This window comes from Periplaneta americana, chromosome 1 (assembly GCF_040183065.1).
Source record: "Periplaneta americana isolate PAMFEO1 chromosome 1, P.americana_PAMFEO1_priV1, whole genome shotgun sequence".
Lineage (NCBI taxonomy): Eukaryota > Metazoa > Arthropoda > Insecta > Blattodea > Blattidae > Periplaneta > Periplaneta americana.
The window spans coordinates 56192663-56213020 of NC_091117.1; positions in this window are offsets into that span (position 1 = coordinate 56192663).

Consider the following 20358-nt stretch of genomic DNA (forward strand, 5'->3'; position numbering starts at 1 on the left):
GAGGAATGAGGAATGTGACAGCGTAGATGATGATTTAGCATACAAAGCTTCTTGATGAATAATACAGTGATGATATACAATTTTTACAATTTACAATTTATTTACAATTTACATTTGAATTTACATTTGGATAGATACATGAAATGAGCATATGCTCGTGCTCGGGTACAGTCCAGTAGTCTACATAAATTTTACAGGGTTCAAATAATAATGCTGATGATATAAAATAATAGTAATAATAATAATAATAATAATAATAGAATAATCGTGACAGAAATTATACAAAGATTGTAATACAAAATAATTCATTAATAATAATAATAATAATAATAATAATAATAATAATAATAATAGTGATAATAATAGTGATAAAACAAAAATATTTACAATAATAAAATGAATACTAAGACGGATAGAATAAAATATAAAACCACTAGCGAGAGTTAACACAACTTAAATAAGCATATAATAACCGGAAAAAATGCCAAACTCGAAAATCAACAGAAAAGTTCGCTGTATCGCAGACGACAGCAACCGCCGTATTGACATTGTGTTGTGCATTAATGGTAGTAGTGGGGAGCTGAAAGTCTACGTTACTGCCGTTCTCTTCGAATCTTCTCGTACAATCATGGGAAGTTAATGCTGTAAAAACAAAATGTCTAAGAGTCAAACTGTTCTTTATTACCAGGATAAATACAAATAATACTGAAATATATTAATCGAGTTTCAGTTATAGATCTCTCCTTTTGTGCAAGAGGTATCATATCAAAATATTTTATGAATGGCGGGGAAAATATAAATTTCAATAACTTTCTAGTGACAAGTACAATCAAGTGTATCTGTGGCTATGCTAAGGAATCATTTATTGGAGATATACACTGTTATTAATTAAGAAAATGATCTATTTATATTTATTACAATGTTTTATCTTATAGGTTACATGCATTAGATATATACAATAAAAATTAGTACCATATAATGCTAGTAACACTTAAAAAATTATAATAAAAATTATCAAATATCATACAAACATTTTCACTTTATTTTTAAACTTAAGAATGTGTAAATTGCTTAGGTCTGGATTATTTTTCAATACTGAATTGTATAGTCTTGGTCCATAATTCCTAATGTGTCTTAATCCAGCTGTAGTGTGGCATTTAGGTTCTGCCAAAAGAGTTGGGACATTTCTTCTGGTGTTGTGTATATGTTTTACAGTTATAAAATTCATTCGATTTTTGTGAAAATAAGTTAGTAATGTATGTTTATATATTTGCTCAATTTTTAGTACTTGGAATTCAGAATAAATCAATTGTGTCGGATAATCAAGTGGTTTATGCAGACAAATTTTGATGATACGTTTTTGTAATAATATTAATGGAGTTAAGATAGTCTTTGTCATTGCACCCCATCCTATTATTCCGTATTGAATGACTGATTGAAACAAGGCTAGATAAACAACACGGAGAACATAGATCGGCATATATGCACGAAGGGTTACAAAGTTGTGAATTGTTTTCCGTAACCTATTACATAAATATGTTACATGTTTATTCCATCTCAAATGTTGATCAATGATAACACCTAAGTATTTTACTTGCGTGGATTCTGTCAAGGAAGAGCAATTGCAATCAATCAAGTTTATGTTACTGCAATTGTGTATTTTTAAATTTGTATCCTTATCGAGTTTGATTTTTCTCAGACTAGAAGCCGTTAATGTAAAAGGAACTGCAGTTGTTTTTGAAATGTTCAATGAGAGCAAATTTTCATCTAACCATTTCTTAATTATATTTATACCTCTATTAGCATTTAGGTAGGCATCATTCCAATTCGATCCACTAAAAATTACGGCTGTATCATCGGCATATGCAAATATATCTCCAGATGTGTTTCCTATATCAATATTGAGCAAGTCATTGATGTATATTAAAAATAGTAGTGGGCCTAAAACTGTACCTTGTGGCACACCTATATTTATATTACGAATTTCACTGTGTTGGTCGTTAAATTTCGTTAATTGGGATCTGTTGCTCAAGTATGACTTAAATAAATTTAAAGCGATTCCTTTAATACCGTAGGCATGAATTTTAGAAGTGAGTATATTATGGTCTACAGTATCGAAGGCTTTTTGAATATCTAGAAAAACTCCTAAACATTTTTTACCCGAGTCTAATTCTTTGATAATCCTTGATGTTACGTTCATAATAGCGTCGTCCGTGCTCATGTTAGTACGGAAGCCAAACTGATTTTGACTTAATAGACTGTTTTTTTCTAAGAAATTAATTAGCCTGCTTTTAATACATTTTTCTAATAGTTTAGAGAGACTTGGTGAGAGTGAGATGGGTCTGTAGTTACTGAGATTGTTTCTGTCACCAGATTTGTATATAGGTATTACTACAGCACATTTAAGATCAGTTGGAAATACACCTTGTGATAAACACAAATTAAAGACATGGGTTAGTGGTTTCGATATGGGTTCAATAATCATTTTGAGTGTTCTAGTAGTGAATGATGATTATGTTTATTTCTATTATGTGAGTTACAATTAGCAGTTATCTATTTATCTAATTCCTTCTCGCTGTGCTTATTATTACGTTATAATACTGTAGTACACTTTTTTCAGTATGTTTGTACCTGACATACTTAGGCCTATCGTTTTTAGCGATTGAAACTTTAACCACTTCTGGCCATTTTCGAGATCAGTTGTAGCCACCTTTTTACACTAGGTGTTGGCAACACTGCTACGAATCCTTAAGCACTATGTTTTCACAGTCATCCGTAGCAGATAAATTATATCAATCGGTTTGTTTGTTTCAAAATGAGGATGCTTCAAGGAAAAATTTTGGCATAATTGAATTGCGTCGAGCAGATCAAACATCTGATTTTATCGTTATCAACGACAAAAAAATAGTAGTACTGCCAATCACTATGAAACATGCGACGTCGGTTTGAAGAACTCATATTATTAACACAGCCACTGACGGTGTATAGCAGAGGTCTGCATCGGACGTTTTCGCTCGAGCGCCAAGTAGTTCATAGCATAATCCGATAGGTAGCGCACATGCAAGATGGGTAAAATTGTCGCGAGCGATAAATCCTCGAACGGTATAAGCCGAGCGTTAGACATTCGTTCTTGTTACAGTGATGAACTGTGTAGTAACATTATAGATGTTTATCGTTTAAAAACTTTGCAGTGTTTAACCTCTCCATGGTACAACTACAAAACTTGCTTTAAAATGTAATATAAATGTTGTAGGTACATGTTTCCCCCCCTCCCACACACACAGGAGTGATTTTTTTTTTGCCATATCTGATAGATGTTATTGGATGTAAATGTAATTATTATAAACGGAGAACACAATCACGATAATGCAAGAAATGTATCAAGATTTCTAGTAATAATAATAATAATAATCTCTAATAATTAATTAGTGTATCAATCTTTGCGTCTGTAACAGTTGTGCAGCATGATTATTCGTTTTATTATATTTTCTGTGACGTTATCTCTGCACTAATATTGTTATTAATTTACTGCTATATAATAATATTTTGTAAAACGTTTCTACATTGTCGCAGTAGTCGACCTGGTTGGCGAGTTGGTGTAGCACTGACCTCCTATGCCCTAGGTTGCGGGTTCGATCCCGGGCCAGGTCGATGGCATGTAAAAGAACTCCTGCGGGACAAAATTCCGGTTCATCCGGCGACGCTGATATAACCTCTGCAGTTGCGAGCGTCGTTAAATAAAACATAACATTTAACATTGTCGCAGTATATAGGCGGAACACTGTGTATGAACCTATCATATTATATATGTGGTAAATCAAATATTGAACAATTATTAATTAGGAATAATAACTGTATATCGAAGTTTTTCATACGATTTTATTTATAATTTCATGTTACTGTTTTGGTACGTTCCATTAGACGTTTGTCATAAACGCAGAAAATAAAGCCTTATTTTTACCGTGTGAGCAAAACATGCGTGTATCTTATCTGTCGCCTTCCATACAAGATAAGACATGTCGATGAGATGACATTGTACTGTGCTTCTATTTATTACGAGCGTATCACGACCGATCTTATCTCACTTGAGCGTGCGACATTCGACCGAGTTCAAGCGAGCGATTTAACTTCAATGCAGCACTTTGGTTTATAGATACGTACTGCGCTTGGTGATGAGCAGAAAATCACTGACCTGTGATTAAACAGCCCTTTAAACAGTGATCATATTTCGAGGGCTAAACTGCTCACTAGCTGAGACACTTGATCTTCTTTTCTCACTGCGTGCGCTACACTGCTGAGGTTATGCTACCTAGTGACAAAACTGGGGACAACTACGCCCGCGTAACCATGGCATCATACCCCCACCCTCCGTTTACAGCCTTTACTTCGATGTAAGTAAAGACATTTATCAGCAGCGGACGTGCACATGTAATGTTACAAGTGTGTAGGATAATATGTGTCGATGTCTTTTCGAAAACAGATAATAAGTAAAAACTTAATTTTAAGGAGCATGGGAGGAAAAGTAATTATTTTGTGGAGATGGTAAAAATATGAGATACTTAATTTGTTGTAAAATTTTAAATGAAGTATAAAAGAACAATGTACGTTGTCATTATTCTTCTTGTTATGAAGACTACCACGCCCTTACCTGTAACTTGAATATTTCATTAATAAACGAACAATAAAAAGTATCGGCTTCTATGTCTTAATCAGGGTAAAATACTTCGACGATTTTCTCTATGTCTTAATCGGTGTAAAATACTTCCACGTTTTTTTCGATGTATGTAGTGTAATTTGAATATTTTATTAATAATAAACAATAAAAAGTATCGGCTTCTATGTCTTAATCGGAGTAAAATACTTCCACGTTTTTTGGAAGTATGTAGTGTAATTTACAACTTTGTGACCAGCCCGGTACGTTTTTCTAATTTCAAATAGCTGCTGCTGTGAAGTACACGTTCTTTTCATGGTATATAAGAAAATAAATTCATTTTATTTTATTAATAATACAAAAATAATGAATAGTAGGATAAAAAATTAACGTGTAAAAAAGTGTCTATAGTTAATAAGCAGAAGAATATTATATTGCTTTTGTTTTTTGGTCACAGTCCATCTCTGCACTGTTATTCACTGCATTACCTGAGGAGATACCCACTCCACCCTTCTCCCTGCGATAGTGGTGTGCGGGTTGCATTTCTATTACGTCACAATTTCGTGGTGTTTGGCAACCACTGGTCTAAAGCATTAGATTAAATAAATAAGTAAATAAGTAAATAAATAAATACTGACTTTCTAATGTTTAATCTGTTTTTAAAATGATGAAGCGTCTATATTTACATCTCAGTATTGTACTCACACTTGACTTCATAACTTCAACATTTTCTCGCCCTCTCCTACCATGTGCGAAATATCGAAAGCTTTGATATATCGCAGTGAGACGCTCTAATGAGCGGGGAAGAATGAACTGTTCAGTGTTCATCTCGAACAAGTTCGCAGTTCAATCACTGTTTATCACTTTTTCACTGTCTAAGAACACCGTGATCATAAATGAGCAATCACAGGTTGAACATTGATCACAAAAGAACGCTTATCTCATCACTAACTGCGATGTCTTTGCACAGCATTGGGATGGGCGGCCTTCGAGCGTTAGGGAAAGGGGAAGGAAGGGTAAATAGTATGCGTAACTCTCTGGAGTCACAGTATCGCAACCCTGAACTAAAGTTTAACATACAACTTCGCTCTGATTTTACCAGATGTGCTGCGAGCAACTGTCGATCATGCCATGTTACGGATGCAACGTGTTGCTGATGTGGGAGGCCATGTTAAACAGTGTTTAGAAACATAGTTCCTATTAAACGTACCAGAACCATCCAGCGTATTCCGAATCTCACCGGACCGATGGACAACAATGACGTCACGCTGCAGCGAAATAGGAACAAAACTGCTGGAAGGATCGATGGCTGTCATGGCGACTGTGTAAGTTGTTATCTGTGCTACGCTAGCAAAATTTTGCGGAATTTCCGTACTGCCATCTCGTTCAAAGAAAAGATAGCATAAACAACTTATTTCTTGAACCGGTAGTAATAACTGGTCCGTTGACATGTTGCTTATAAGCCATTAACATATTGTTTTTACGTTGTGCTCATTATAAACAATACAGCAGAACTAAAGCAGAACACACTGCCATGACACAACAGTGCACGATGTTATTCGTCTGCTAATTCCCGCCCTATACAAGAACCAATCAGATTCACTGATGGCGGCTGATGGAGACTGCCACCATCTCTGCAAGCTGATGGTACCGGTGCGACACCGGTAGAGCATCAGTGACGTCATCGGGGGAATTCGGAACACCGTGATGCCATCGGATTGCTCATCGGTGAGATTCGGAATACGCTCATCGTTATCATTTGTTCGATCTTTCCTCCTTTTTCCTCGCCCATACCACGTTCTGACTGCTTACAGCGCCATATTTTCGCCTGGTGGCAAGACTTGGAACTAATTTTTTTGCATAATTTGCGAGCGCATTGCTTAATTAGCACATCTACGAGGTTTCACACTTCTACGATCATTACAGTCCGTGCTGTGTCACACTGAACACCATCATTTTAATAATTATAACCACCTGATATATAATATCATATACATACATATATATGTCCGTGTTAGGAAATATACAACCTCAGTGCTTCCGGGGTAGGGTTAGCATTCGTCTGGCAAAAGGAGGGCATGTCCTCTTTTTTTAATAATATTATCCTGTCAGGCAGGCATTTAAAAAAAATGAAAAGTCCAGCATTTCGCATTTCAACTAGAATTAATATGAATATTGAATTATTCATAGAATATCGAAGCAAATGGTGAAATCTATGAAAGAATTTAACTGCTTTCAATGGTTGAAGCTGGAGCACATAAAAAACATAAAATATGATGACCTATTGACATGCATTGAATTGTTACACTCTAAAAATGTCACTATTCGTGATTCTAAGCTATTTTATCAATTTTATTATGCACTGTACAAAGATATGTCAATCAAGTTAATTTTGACAAAGATTGAAGTTTAGATAAACAATGGTGCAAATTCTTCAATTCCAATAATTCTGCGAGCACTGAAACTTTCTCAGAACTCTTAAAAATATGTCAATTCTATTTATTTATCCCAAGTCACAATGGAAGTGCTGAGAGAGTATTTTCCCTAATATCCGCTCAGTGGACAAAAGAACGAAATCTCATGCTAACGAAGACAGTCAGAGGTATCATCATGGTGAAATATAATTTCAAGGACATGTCCTGGGAACAGTTCCATAGTTATTTGTTACAAGATGTAAGTTTGTCTCTTCAGGCTCTTGTGCACAAAGTGGGCTCCATCGATAAGTAGGCTACAGATGATCCAGCAACTAGTGAGATAACTAATGTGAGCTATTGTTTTTATCTTTAATTTTGTTCCTACCAATTTTTAAAAAGTCCACGTTTTTTCAGCAATATCCTCTTATTTTAGATTCCATGTCCTCCTATAGAATTTCTTCTCATGGTAACCCTATTCCAGGGACTCTTATTCTGATCTATCAACTACTCTCATCTATCAAGCTTTAACAAACCACTAGGAACACCCACCACCGCAGACGATCTATTTGGCGTCACGGAAACACAAGTGGTGCCCTATTTCTTAAGACGGAAATCATAGTGAAAGAAGAATTGTAGAGTACGTTGGTAGAAGGAATCCCGAGAAAACTCGCTGAAAACCTTCCTTTTTTCTACCAGAAATATACTCAAACTTCGTCGAGAGATGAACATGTGGGTAGTCATAGTACACTATCTTCTTTTCAATTCACCTAACAAGGTGGGTAGAAGTGAAAGTAACTTAAACAGCTAACGTCATTAATGGCAATCGATTAAACGAGAAGGTAGATGTAGAACCAACGATTCCGGTATATACGAGTATTTACGTAAATACGTTTTTGTTCTTCAGTTACTTTAAGGCAGCGTTTCTCAAACTTTTTTGAAGTGGAGACTACTTTTTTAAGTCAGAACAGTTCCGCGGACCACCTTAGCCTTGTTTCCTTCGAAAGCAAATTTATCGTTTTTGTAGTATATATTTTAATATCAATACACTTATATTTTAAAATAGAATTAATTGATTAAAATTACTTAAATTAAATTAATTTTATATTAGTATTAACTAATTAAGCTAATGTTAATACAAGAAAATTCAAGGCTATTAGAGTTTGGATAATCTTTAACTTATTAACAAAAAAAAAGTAAATAAATGTTGGTGCTCGCATTAATGAGATGATGAGCCTGCCGATTCTTGCACAGTTGTTCTATATTTGGACGTATGCTGGTAAGCTTAAGTCGGATATCGTCACATACATCGAGTCGATTTCGATAGCCTACTTTGTTTTTATTAGAGAGTGATGGAAACCCTTTCTCACACAGATACGTAGAAGCAAACTGAATTATAATCTCTAAAGCACCATTGTACAGTTCACTATATTCTCTTTCCACTTGTGATGCTGTCCAGATATTAACCATACATTCCGTTTGGAATTTCATTTTAAGTCCGGTCTCATTCCAATTAACTGTTCTCTTTCACTCAATGAAAGTTTGTTAGTTTCAATATCGCTATGAAAGTGATCACGATCCCATGAAAATTCGTCATATTTACTTGGAAAATAAGTTTCAAATTGTGACTTCAGAATTGTATTATTGGTGTACGAAGTACAGTACGTGACCATTTCAATATGAAGACTGGGTGTCGGCAAAACTATTAAGAAAGTCATAAATACATGAGAAGGTTCGGTCCTCTGTTATGAATTTGGAGGTCCCTGGCTGGGTTACAGGGGCGGCGACATATGTACAGGAAAAATATGGCGAGAAGCACCACATTTTTTTAGTAGGTTATTTTACGACGCTTTATCAACAGCTTAGGTTATTTAGCGTCTGAATGAGATGAAGGTGATAATGCCGATGAAATGAGTCCGGGGTCCAACACCGAAAGTTACCCAGCATTTGCTCAGATTGGGTTGAGGGAAAACCCCGGAAAAAACCTCAACCAGGTAACTTGCCCCGACCGGGAATCGAACCCGGGCCATCTGGTTTCGCGGCTAGACGTGCTAACCGTTACTCCACAGGTGTGGACGAAGCACCACATTCATAGTGCTTTAAATCCCTCTTTTGTTGTTGAGAGTAGAGTGGGAAGTCAGTAGACGAATAGGGTAATAAAGTTCATAAAATGTCAGTACTGAGAGAAAAAGTGAAAGGCGATTGCCATGTTCATTTCCAAACTCTTGAGATTTTCAGCTATTGAGTGATACGCAATTCGTTTGAATTTTGAAAGACCACAAGGGCAGACCTCGAGGACCACAGGTGGTCCGCAGACCATAGTTTGAGAAACGCTGCTTTAAGGAAATAATTTATAAGAGACAGCTATTATACGGAGTGTTTCAAAAGTGATGGTCAATAATTTGCAGATGAAAAGTACAAACTAATTCAAACAAGAAAGCTCCCATACACATTGGTCCGCAAATTGTTGGGTTGTCGACATAATCCACATTTTCTGTTGAGATTCCCCGCCGACTAAGAGCAGAAGTGCAGACATTCCAAACTGAAGTACCTAGAGCAGGTGTTCAAAATGCTGTCCATGCATTGAACACAACGTTATGCTTCTCTCTGTAGCGAGCTGCGAATTCTTACGGGCAGTTCTGCATCTTTTCTCATTTACTGATAGACACGTTGAATCCGAAGTGTGGTCACCATGAAGTGTAAACCAGGCATTTTAAATGATCCTAAACACAGAAATCGAATCGTATTTAAATCCGCTGGCCACGGCACAGACCTCCTCTGCCTACGGGGATATCACATGAACGGTTAATTTGGAGAGCAGTGTTTATTGGAGATTGTTTGCTCCTTTCAGTTTGTACTTTTCATCTATAAATTATTGACCATCACTTTTAAAACACTCTGTATATTATCTGTATATTTTATAATACATCATTCAAGCTATTATTGTTAAGAAACTGCAAGTGCCTTTATTTGCACAATTACAGTGCCGCAATTTTCAAATTATTTGCCTAACCTAGAATCTAACTACGTATTTCAAGAGGCCATTCCTTCTCACGTATTTTCTACGCTGCATATGAAGGATTCAGAACCATATTGGGCCAAGCGCAATTTATTAAAAACGGAGAAAGCAAGGGTTAAAGTTAAGTGAATACCATAGTTTAATGAAGATTGACATATCATTTAGTTTTAATGTGCATTCCTTATATTACTTCCTATAAGTTTGGTGATTTAATGTCGTAAATCGTGTTTTAGTGTGATGAAAATGTGTTTAGAGGATCATAGATATAGAGATCAGGTAGGAAGTTACAAAATTAAAAAAAAAAAAAGCTTGGAAATTAAAAAGTTAGTTAGTTAATAAATATAGATACCGATTGAAGTTTACTGTAAAGAAGTAAATCTTCGAAAGTGATGTAGTGAAGTTATGAAAGATGATTTTAGTGATAGTATTTACAATTTTCTATGGTTTTTTTTTCTGAGTGTTGATTGTGGTTAAGAAATTATTGATCAAACTAAAGTTAACTAGATACTCATGTCAAGATTTGATAAGATTATAATGACGTATATTAGGTAGAAAAAAGATCCCAATGAGTATAACCGGGTGGAGTGTTACGAGTTAGATGTAATGTAGAAAGACAGAATTATGTATAAATTTAGTTAACAAGATTAGAATACTGAAAGGAACGTAAGTGTGTGACAAACAGATGGTGGACATGTAAGATCATTAAGAAGAAATTGACTGTTTGGAGTTGGGTTAATAGCGAGAGTAGATGAGTTATTAGTAGACTTCGTTGAATTGCCACACGCAGCGTGCATTCAGGTTGCCGATGTACGGTAGTATAGAGGAGGTGAGCGACCGCCCGGTCTTGTAGTATAAACAGTTCATGTTAAGAGTTGTGACCGGTCCAAATAGATAGAGCAGCTACAGCTAATGTATACCTATGTAAAAACTTGTTTTTGCATTACTGTGGTCGGAATAGTCAAAGCTTAACATTTGTTCAGTGCAGACAAGAATTCAATCAAACATACTACAATGAGATTGTTGCTGTTCCAAACAATTGCCTCTGGAATACCCTTACCCCCGCAGCCAGTCTTGACCCGTTGAAAAACGTGATTGGATGCTGTTAATTATTATTCAGAATATTACGGCAAAATAATGTAGGTAATTGATCCATTAGATAGCACAGACAGTTCCGCTGTTGCAGCTGTAAAATCATTGCCTTCCGAACAGCTATTGGAAGATATTCTGTTCATTGATTCTAATTTTAAAATCGTGTCCAAAAGCATCACCCTGTTAGAATCGTCTAAACTACAACTCTCAAAAGCCCTTAATATCGTGGATAAAGTATCACAAATCGTTATCCAAAATATCACTAATTTCAGAAAAAGTGAAATGTAAGTTGAGAAACATTATTGCTAAAAATTCTGCCTATTCACAACTTCGTACTATAAATGATGTACTATCACGTCACGACAAGACGTGTGAAGTTGGTGTGCTAAAAAGTAGTGACTTCCCGTTCTTCAAATATGCACCTATTACATCGTGTGTTGTTGAACGTACATTTTCCCAAAATAAAAACTGTTTAAGTGGCCATCGGAGGAGCTTACTTTGCAGTCGCTCAAAATGTACGTAACTCTTCACTGCAATGCACATATTCAAGGATGATGTGAGTATATTACATTAAATTTTAAGAGTTAATATATCTCACTATAAAATAATTGTGTATTTACATGTTTAGACATTTCCTACTTCAATGATCATTCATTATATTTCTTGAATGCGGGATACAGGTTTTATTGTAACCGCAGTATACTGCTCAGTGTTTACATCAGAGGTATACTCCATCCGTTGCACGTCCCCTTCTCATACAGTCTATACCGCGAGCGTAGTAAACCTTACGATTCTCGTGGCAATTCCACGAAGTCTAGTTATTAGTTTAACAGGCTGTCGGGATTGCATGCTAATTGTAGTTATATTAATAGAAAGTTATGGTGAAACCCGTATACATAAGTTGTGGTACACCATAACTAATATAAATGTTGATGACAAATAAATATCTATGTATCTACCTATCTATCTACCTATCTATCTATATTACTTCCTATATGTTTCCATTGCATTATTGTAATAACTTCATTTTAACTCTTGTGTTCTATGGTTTTAGTAAATGGCGCTTGGCCCACTATGGTTCAGAACCCTTCATATCTAGATCCATCTCTAATATTTAACTGCATGCGTTTAAACGAGATTCAACATGCAATTCTTCTGTATGTTGTAATATTACAAGGGTAATATACAGTTTATTTAACTGCTATAAAAGTTTACATCTAAAGTGTACAGATTTAAACATATTTATTTTGTGATCATTTTCCGTGCAGGTTTTATTGCCCTCTCCTTATTGCTTTAACTTATAGCGAGTTATTCAAATAGTTTAGCAAACCTTTTTATATGAGATCCGTTACTTGTAGGTTATATTCGTTACCGAGCAATCGGCTTTTCCCCTTCAAAATTTTCTAAAGTTCCTTCAATGGAGCAGTGTAACCCGGAGTGAGACAAGTGGCCAACAGGCTTGGAGCTTACATATTCAGATTTTCTCAGCCCCAAACTCCATAGCAAGGACGCATATTCACGTACCATTTAAATATTCTCTTCCTATTTTCTCATTGACATAGACAGTTCCTGTTGGCTGGATCATACTCTCACATAACACATAATGCAGTTTTATCGGATCACCCTTCTGCAAAAGTAAAAAATTGACGGTGGAAGCCGGTGTCGAAAAATATGACGTAAATACGTCTTGCACTGAAATCAATTTTAGGCAGTTAAATGAATAGAGAATTTATAAATTACTGTTTTATGTTGATTTTTATTCCCAATATTTATTTCCACTTAAAGCATAGCTTTTACAATTAAAATGTCACTTTAATTTGAAATAGTTACATTTAAAGTATACATATAATAGGTATAATATATAACACCATTATAGTAATTAGTGCTAAACTACAGCCGTGCATATTTATTGTTGCAACTAAATATTAATAATTCCCAAACCATTGGTTCTACTTAAAATCTGAAAATATATATAGGAAACTTGAAGTTCTTTTACATATTTCATATCCAGCATGACCGATCCATCCATAAGAAAAGAGAAACTGAGCGTTCTTAAACATTTGGAGTCATATTCATAGACATTCTTAGCGCGGGCTTCCGGTGGATGATCAGCGAACTAACGTTTTTCGAATTCATAAACCAGTGTTTATTATATATATGATATAGTATGATATGATATGATATGATATGATATATGATATGATATGATATGATATGATATGATATGATATGATATGATATGATATGATATGATATGATATGATATGATATGATATGATATGATATGATATGATATGATATGAATCCTGTACAAATAATCACTCGATAGCCGGGGCTCGTTTAGCACTCTCGTAGCACGGACTAGCGAAATGTCTATGCATAGCACCCATAATATTTTAACATATTTGCTGTCCTAAATAATAAACAACACTAATAACTGTTAAAATATTCTAAATGTAACGAAATGCTGTATACTGTACTGTTCTCCAACCAGGAGTTCAACCGTGAAAAGAATGTGCTTACTATTGCGACATGTATTGGAGCGAAGAAGATATAAATATTATCGTTATAACGTCTGTTTAAAAACCATGCGCTCTCCTGCATTTGTTATTTCCTGTATGGAGAGATTAAAAGACCAGGAGATTAACAGTGATCTAATTTTGTAACTATTGTAGTATAAACATGTATGTATTAATGTTATTGTTTGTGCTGTGACAGCGAGCCATTTGAGATATCAGTACCCACGTGTGTGACCTTATGACATCTTATGACATCAACATTCCTTCACAGCATTACTCCCTTTCGTCTCATCCGGCAGAGACTTTCTCGTGGTTGGAGCACAGTAGTACTCGTATATAGGTTCTTTGTTATCTCGTGAAACCTTTCTGCGCGTCAAAGAAAGAGGAAAGTGGACTGGGAGGCTTCCCTCCCTCGCTACGCTCTTGATTCTAGCCAGGGAGCTGGCTTATCCCCAACATAAGGTTCTTACTAAATGCTACGGCGCATACAAGCATTTGGTTTCACAAGATAACGAATGACCTATACCTATAACATCGTAAAGCTCTTTATTTTCTGATTATTTTACATATAGGATTCAATAACAGAAGCATTTTAGTTTCTGAATTATCACATGAAAGTCCAACTACTGGTCTCACGTCTAAATACCACAGCAGAGATGAACAGTAATCCAACCTCTACGGGAGTATTGTGTGATTAGCACAATGATTTACCCGCTCTTTACATCTGACTTCCGAAACCGACTTGTCTGCTCAATCTAGCGCACCAAATTCTCATGATGCTGATTCGGCACCGCTCCATACGCTGGCCGAAATTTCAAAAGAAAATTCTTTCAAAATGAGGACTCGAACCAACGCTCTTTCCTGTACGTAGTCCAAGACATGACTATTTACAACAGAGGGCTACGGTCTGCAGTTAAAAACTTTATTAAATAATGTACTACTACTACTGTTACCACTAATACTGCTACTACAACTACTACTACCACTATTACTACAAATACTACAACTACTACAACACAACTATTAGTACTACTACAGTGCTATGACAACTACTACTACTACTACTACTACTACTACTACTACTAGCTTTTAAATACAACTCGTAGAAATGTGTTACAAAATTCACAAACACACGTCTAACCTAATACAAAGTCAAATCAGAAGTAACAAATATAAACATAGAGTATATATCAACCAGATAGAAGCCACTACTTGGAACTGTGAGAATTAAATTTGCTCTGAGACACTATTTTTGTGGACAAGCTACTAAGGTATTGTAAATTGCATTATCATTCAATAATAATTCTGTGGTGTTCGGGTAAAAGGGGATGTCATTTTTGTGCAGATGGAATTTTGTTCCCCACATGAACACACAAGTTAAATTATACAAGTGAGTGTGCAAAAATGAAAAGAATACTTGCAGTTGATGTGTTTTATTTGTGTAGAAAATTATTTGCAATAAGGGTTAGAAGTTTAATTTTCATTTATCTCCGAATTCAGTTTTATGACTTATCTCCCTTTACCAAACAACACAGAATTGTACGCGAATGATGTTGATACAGCTCTAGTCGGTCTACGCCCCAGAAATTTCAGTGATAAAATATAAAAAAAAAATGTAATCTTAAACATAACCTTCCACAGTAGGACAGAAGGAAAAAAATATTACTACTTATAATATTTTCACCCTCTTATTTCAAGAATCTATGCCTCCAAATGAGATTCATGCCTTAAAATAAATATTTCCTTCAATCTGTATAGAGTATTATACTAGAAAAAGATATTACCAAGAATGGGCCTACAGGTCTATACAAAATTCATTTTCAGTATGTCGTTTCTAAAGTGGCCATTTTTTTAGATTCGCTTCTTATTCGCTTTATTAGCTACGTCATATCGTGACTGTTTCTTGGCATTGATACAAAATTGATGCCTTCGGTTCCTTGCTTTTTTTTTACCATAGACCAAGCTGTCTACTGTATTTCCTACGTACTGTTATATATAGACTTGTATCTGGTGTTACAGCTCATGGATCCTTTTTTGTACTTTGCCGTTTAGTGATCATAACTGAGAAGTCTGAAGACATGTCCTTTGTGGAACTGTGGGGTCATGTCTTGGTATAATTGCTTGTAGTGGAAGTGAGAACCTATCTAGTAAATACCTTCAAAATAACTACATTCACAGCAATTTATTGTCGAGAAAACCACTAAAAACCACAGATTATCTCACTCAGGAATTTGAATCGGGGCGTTCTGTATACTGTACTGTACTGTATAATTTTATATATCTCCATAAATATAATTTTATTACTTTTTCAGTGTCATACAAGAGGATATTGAATGCAAAATTGATCTTACAGTTAAACGAAAATATTATTGAATACAAAAAGAATATTATAGAATCCAAAGTGAGTATATGAGTAGAAAAAAAAAGATAATAGATTACATTACTGTTCAAATTACGAATCACTTATTCTTAGTCTTGTATATGATGCTTCCATAATAATGGGAAATAATCTCCAAAACAAACACAACACAACTTAAAAGGTTTCCGACTGCAAATAAGTAAAAGGTGAGCAGTAGATGTTCAGTACTAAATACTATAAAAGTTCCATATTTAGTGTCGTATTCAAAGTCATAATCAGTTCGCTTTACAACGGATTTATCATCGTCCTTCGAGGCCAAACCAGACTCAATCATAGACCTCAAACGGTTGTTATACAAGTCAAGGAAGAAACTGCCCTTTCTGAAGTAGGACACAACTGGAATTGAGATCATATCTGTATCACTCATTGGACAGACATACTTATTTTTCTTCTGGGAGTTTAAATAATTCTCGACGTACAATTTATCTCCGAATAAAGCGAAATTTCCAGTGTGAATTATGCGATGTATACAATCAAGATTTTGGCAGGTAGTATAGTTTTTCATGACTTCTTTGTGGATTTCTACGTCAGATGTCTTCAACAAAAGTTCGGTAATCCCGTATAAACCATATTCCATTCCTGAATTTAAAAGTTCTTCAAGACTTGTTATCTGTTTCTGAAGTCCTGGATCCACCAGGTAACTAGTGAAGTATATCTGAAATACGAAACCGACAGCGAAACAGTAACACACCCATGATAAAATTATAAATCTCAGTCGGTATGTTCGAGGCATTTCTGTGAGACTTACACCCAATGTTATTGACCATATGTTGAACAGAGTCATGCAAAGAGTGGAATATGTATGTGACTCCACGGAACGGTCTGCTATAATCCATGATATAACAACAGTGGTCAATCCCGTTCCAATTATAGCAGTCCACAGAGACTCAGAAAATATTTTAGATACCATCGAGATGCGGTCATTGGCCTTAGCACAAGGTACATACCATTTGTGTCTATTACTGAAGAATGAATTAGAGTAATCTAGATATTCGCCAATTTCTAGGTGGAAAGTAATGCCACAAGTCATTTCATTTTCCCCATATAAAACAGTCTGTATTACTGCCTTCACTTTATTTGGAGTCTTATTCTTAGATGAAAAGTCGAAACCAAAAATTACACTGATGTTCAAAGTTTCGTAAAATGCCCTTGAGAACAATGACTTCACGTAGATTGTTTTATTCAGAGCAACTTTCAGCGGACAGCCGTTGAAATTCCTTGGAATTTTGGTAGAAAACAAACTAAATTCTTTATTCATTTCGAGTTTCCATTGTTCCAAGAGAACGATATCTGTCAGATCCCAGCAAGTGTTCTTTGTTTGTCTCGGAGCAGAAGTAAACAAACCAAATCCATCTCCTCCTATCCTAAGCAGAACCAGCACATTGAGAATGTGTACAGAGTCCCATAGCTCCTGTATGATGGATGTGGCCAATGTTTGAGGCGACTGAGAATGTTCAGTTAGAGTTACCAGGAAACGACCTCGGTTATTCCACATTCTGGAGTCACTCAGACCGTCACACTGGTCCACGGCGTCTTCAACATCTCTTGCCACTATGATGTAACTGTCGATCTTACCGTGAATTGTGATCTCTGTGCGTACACTTTGAGCGCCCGGTCTCAAATTATAAATTGTCCATAGTGACTTCTCGTTCATTTTCTCCAAAATTATACTCAAGACATCGTGCGTTGTACTTCGAGAAACGATGAGACTGTTTCTCACTTGGAAGTATCGTGGAGAGATTTTGCTGATTTGTAGTGCTATCAGTTCAGCATCGCTGTTATTAGGTGCTGCAATGTCTGTACGAACTGAATTCAAGAGTAGCGCCAACAGTAATGTCTGTAGAGTCTTCATGTTTCCTTCAAGGAACGTACTCAATGCCTTTATTCTAGATTTTAATGTATTTGTACTTTGTATGATTTGTTTAAAGTGTATAATATATCAGTTAATTATTCAGATGTGGCTCTCAGTGAAATTCCATCCAAATGTCGAAAAGTGATTCGTATGTGAAATAGTTTTTCGTGGGACAAAAATATATCAAATGAAACCAAAAAATGTACTTATAACTATCGTAAAGACTACAATAATTATATATCTCAGCAATGTTTTGCAAATGAAGATAGATCGGAAAAATTGTTAAATGTAATTGAGAAGGATTCTTGGAGTAGATAAACAGGAAAATCAAAATTTGAAAACATTTCACATATTAAGATCACAGAAATTCCATGTTTCTCACGCAACAACAGATGGAATAAAAACAATATAACATAGTACGGACACTTTCAACAAATAGATGACGAACGCCTGACGAAAAAAGTTCTACAATTGAGTTCACCAGGAAGAAGAAAGAAAAGGTGGCCAAGGAAAAGCTGGATGGAAGGCAAGAGAAGAACGCAAGATCTTGAAGGAGATCAGTGGAAAGACAGGAAAAGCTGGAGAATTTGTATCGAAAAATGTCGAAGAGCGTTATCAAGCCGACCTGATGATTATCTCTTTCTTCAATATTACAACTATCATCTACTGCAAGATTGGTTCACTTACACGTACCGACTCAAAATTCACCATGTCAGTGACGTAACGATCTTCAGACTTGTCATCTTCTTGTGTTTTATTTTGGTAAATCTGAGTATTTTAAGTAAGAAAGTTTTAGTTAGGAGGCCAACCAACCCGAATGAAAGACACTCACAATGAAGGACTAGTAAGTTCTCCTGAGCAGTGAATTGTCATCCGCTCCATTATTGTGTTAAAGCACCACTCTTATAGTTACCTCTTCCACCAAACATGTCATTCCGAAGTCCACCTTCTTCGTTAGATTGCTGTTGAGCACTTTGTATGTCAGCAAAGTACTCTGCACCGGATCAGTCCAACCTCGGCCTTAGGACAGAAGAATGTTAAACCCTTCACAGGACTGTCATGATAACAATTCAAATTTACTCTTATTAAGGTATACCGTAAAATATCTTACTCGTTCTTGTCTACAAACTGTTCTGAATATTCATTTGAATGTCTTGATATTTTAAAATTTATTTTCGTTAACATTTGATATAAGATAAATTGGCCTACTGTACATTTGTCAAGGTATATTATTGTAATCTGAAGCGTATATTCTTTAACACGGGGACTGCTTTAATCATTCTTCTAATACATCATCATAATCCATGTATATTTCTAAGGTCTTGAGCAACAGCAATATTCATTTGTCATGAAGGAATTCTAACCAATACAAGTCGTCTACAAGTAATTGATCTTATTGGCATTTGATAAAGATTTTATAAGGCTAACGCTAAGATATTAAGTAATTTTAAAGCAAAGGACAAACTGGTGACTGAAAGGAACATAAATCTGCTGCATTCATATACTTTTTTGTTCTTCTTTGTTCACTTTCACTATTGACACACATCTATTTTTATACTTACATTATATTCTCCTATTCCATTCCATACATTATCCCGTTTATTTTGTCCCGAATCCTTTCCTCGTTTCTCAATACTGACACAGATTTTGTTATTTGTAAGGGCTACGGCAAGTAAGATAAACGTTTTATTCTTCTCTTCATCTGTAGGAGAAAGCAGACCTACTGAGTTCTTTTACACTTCACAGTTCAAACGCAAACTTCTGTCCCGATTTGTCGTGGTCTTATATTTTCTTTGCCTAGAATAATATAAAGATTACGAAACTAATTTAGTCTTACACTCTTTTCATGTTTATTCAACTAAATCACATCCAAGGAATAACATCGATTTTCTTCAATTCAAGAGTCTTCTCAATCAATATCAATACTAAACATTTTATGAACTCAGTACTGACATGATCTTAAGATTTTAATTGAAACTTTTAAATTCATCTTAATATTTGATGTAAATTCTTGCTGAGATATCGGGCGAATTTACATGCTCTACTGTAACATACAACAAGGTACCTCAGAGTGAGCTTTGTTACTTTGTTAAAATATCACATTATGAACTAATGCATGCCACAAATGGAAGTGTAGCAAGAAATATAATTGCTATACTTATTACAGTTTTATGTTTTCGTATTAATCTTGTCAGTTAGCGAAGAGAAAATTAACCTCACTATTCTGTTCACCTGTCAGGTGCAAAGAAAAATGATTGCTTTTGATTTATTACTGTTGTATTCTCGACCAATTTCGTTGTTCAGAAGCTTTATATGAGCTTTAATTTGAGTTTTGTATATATGAATTGGTTACTTTTCCAATTTCTGTGAGGTATGCAGTTCCATATTGATTTGGAAT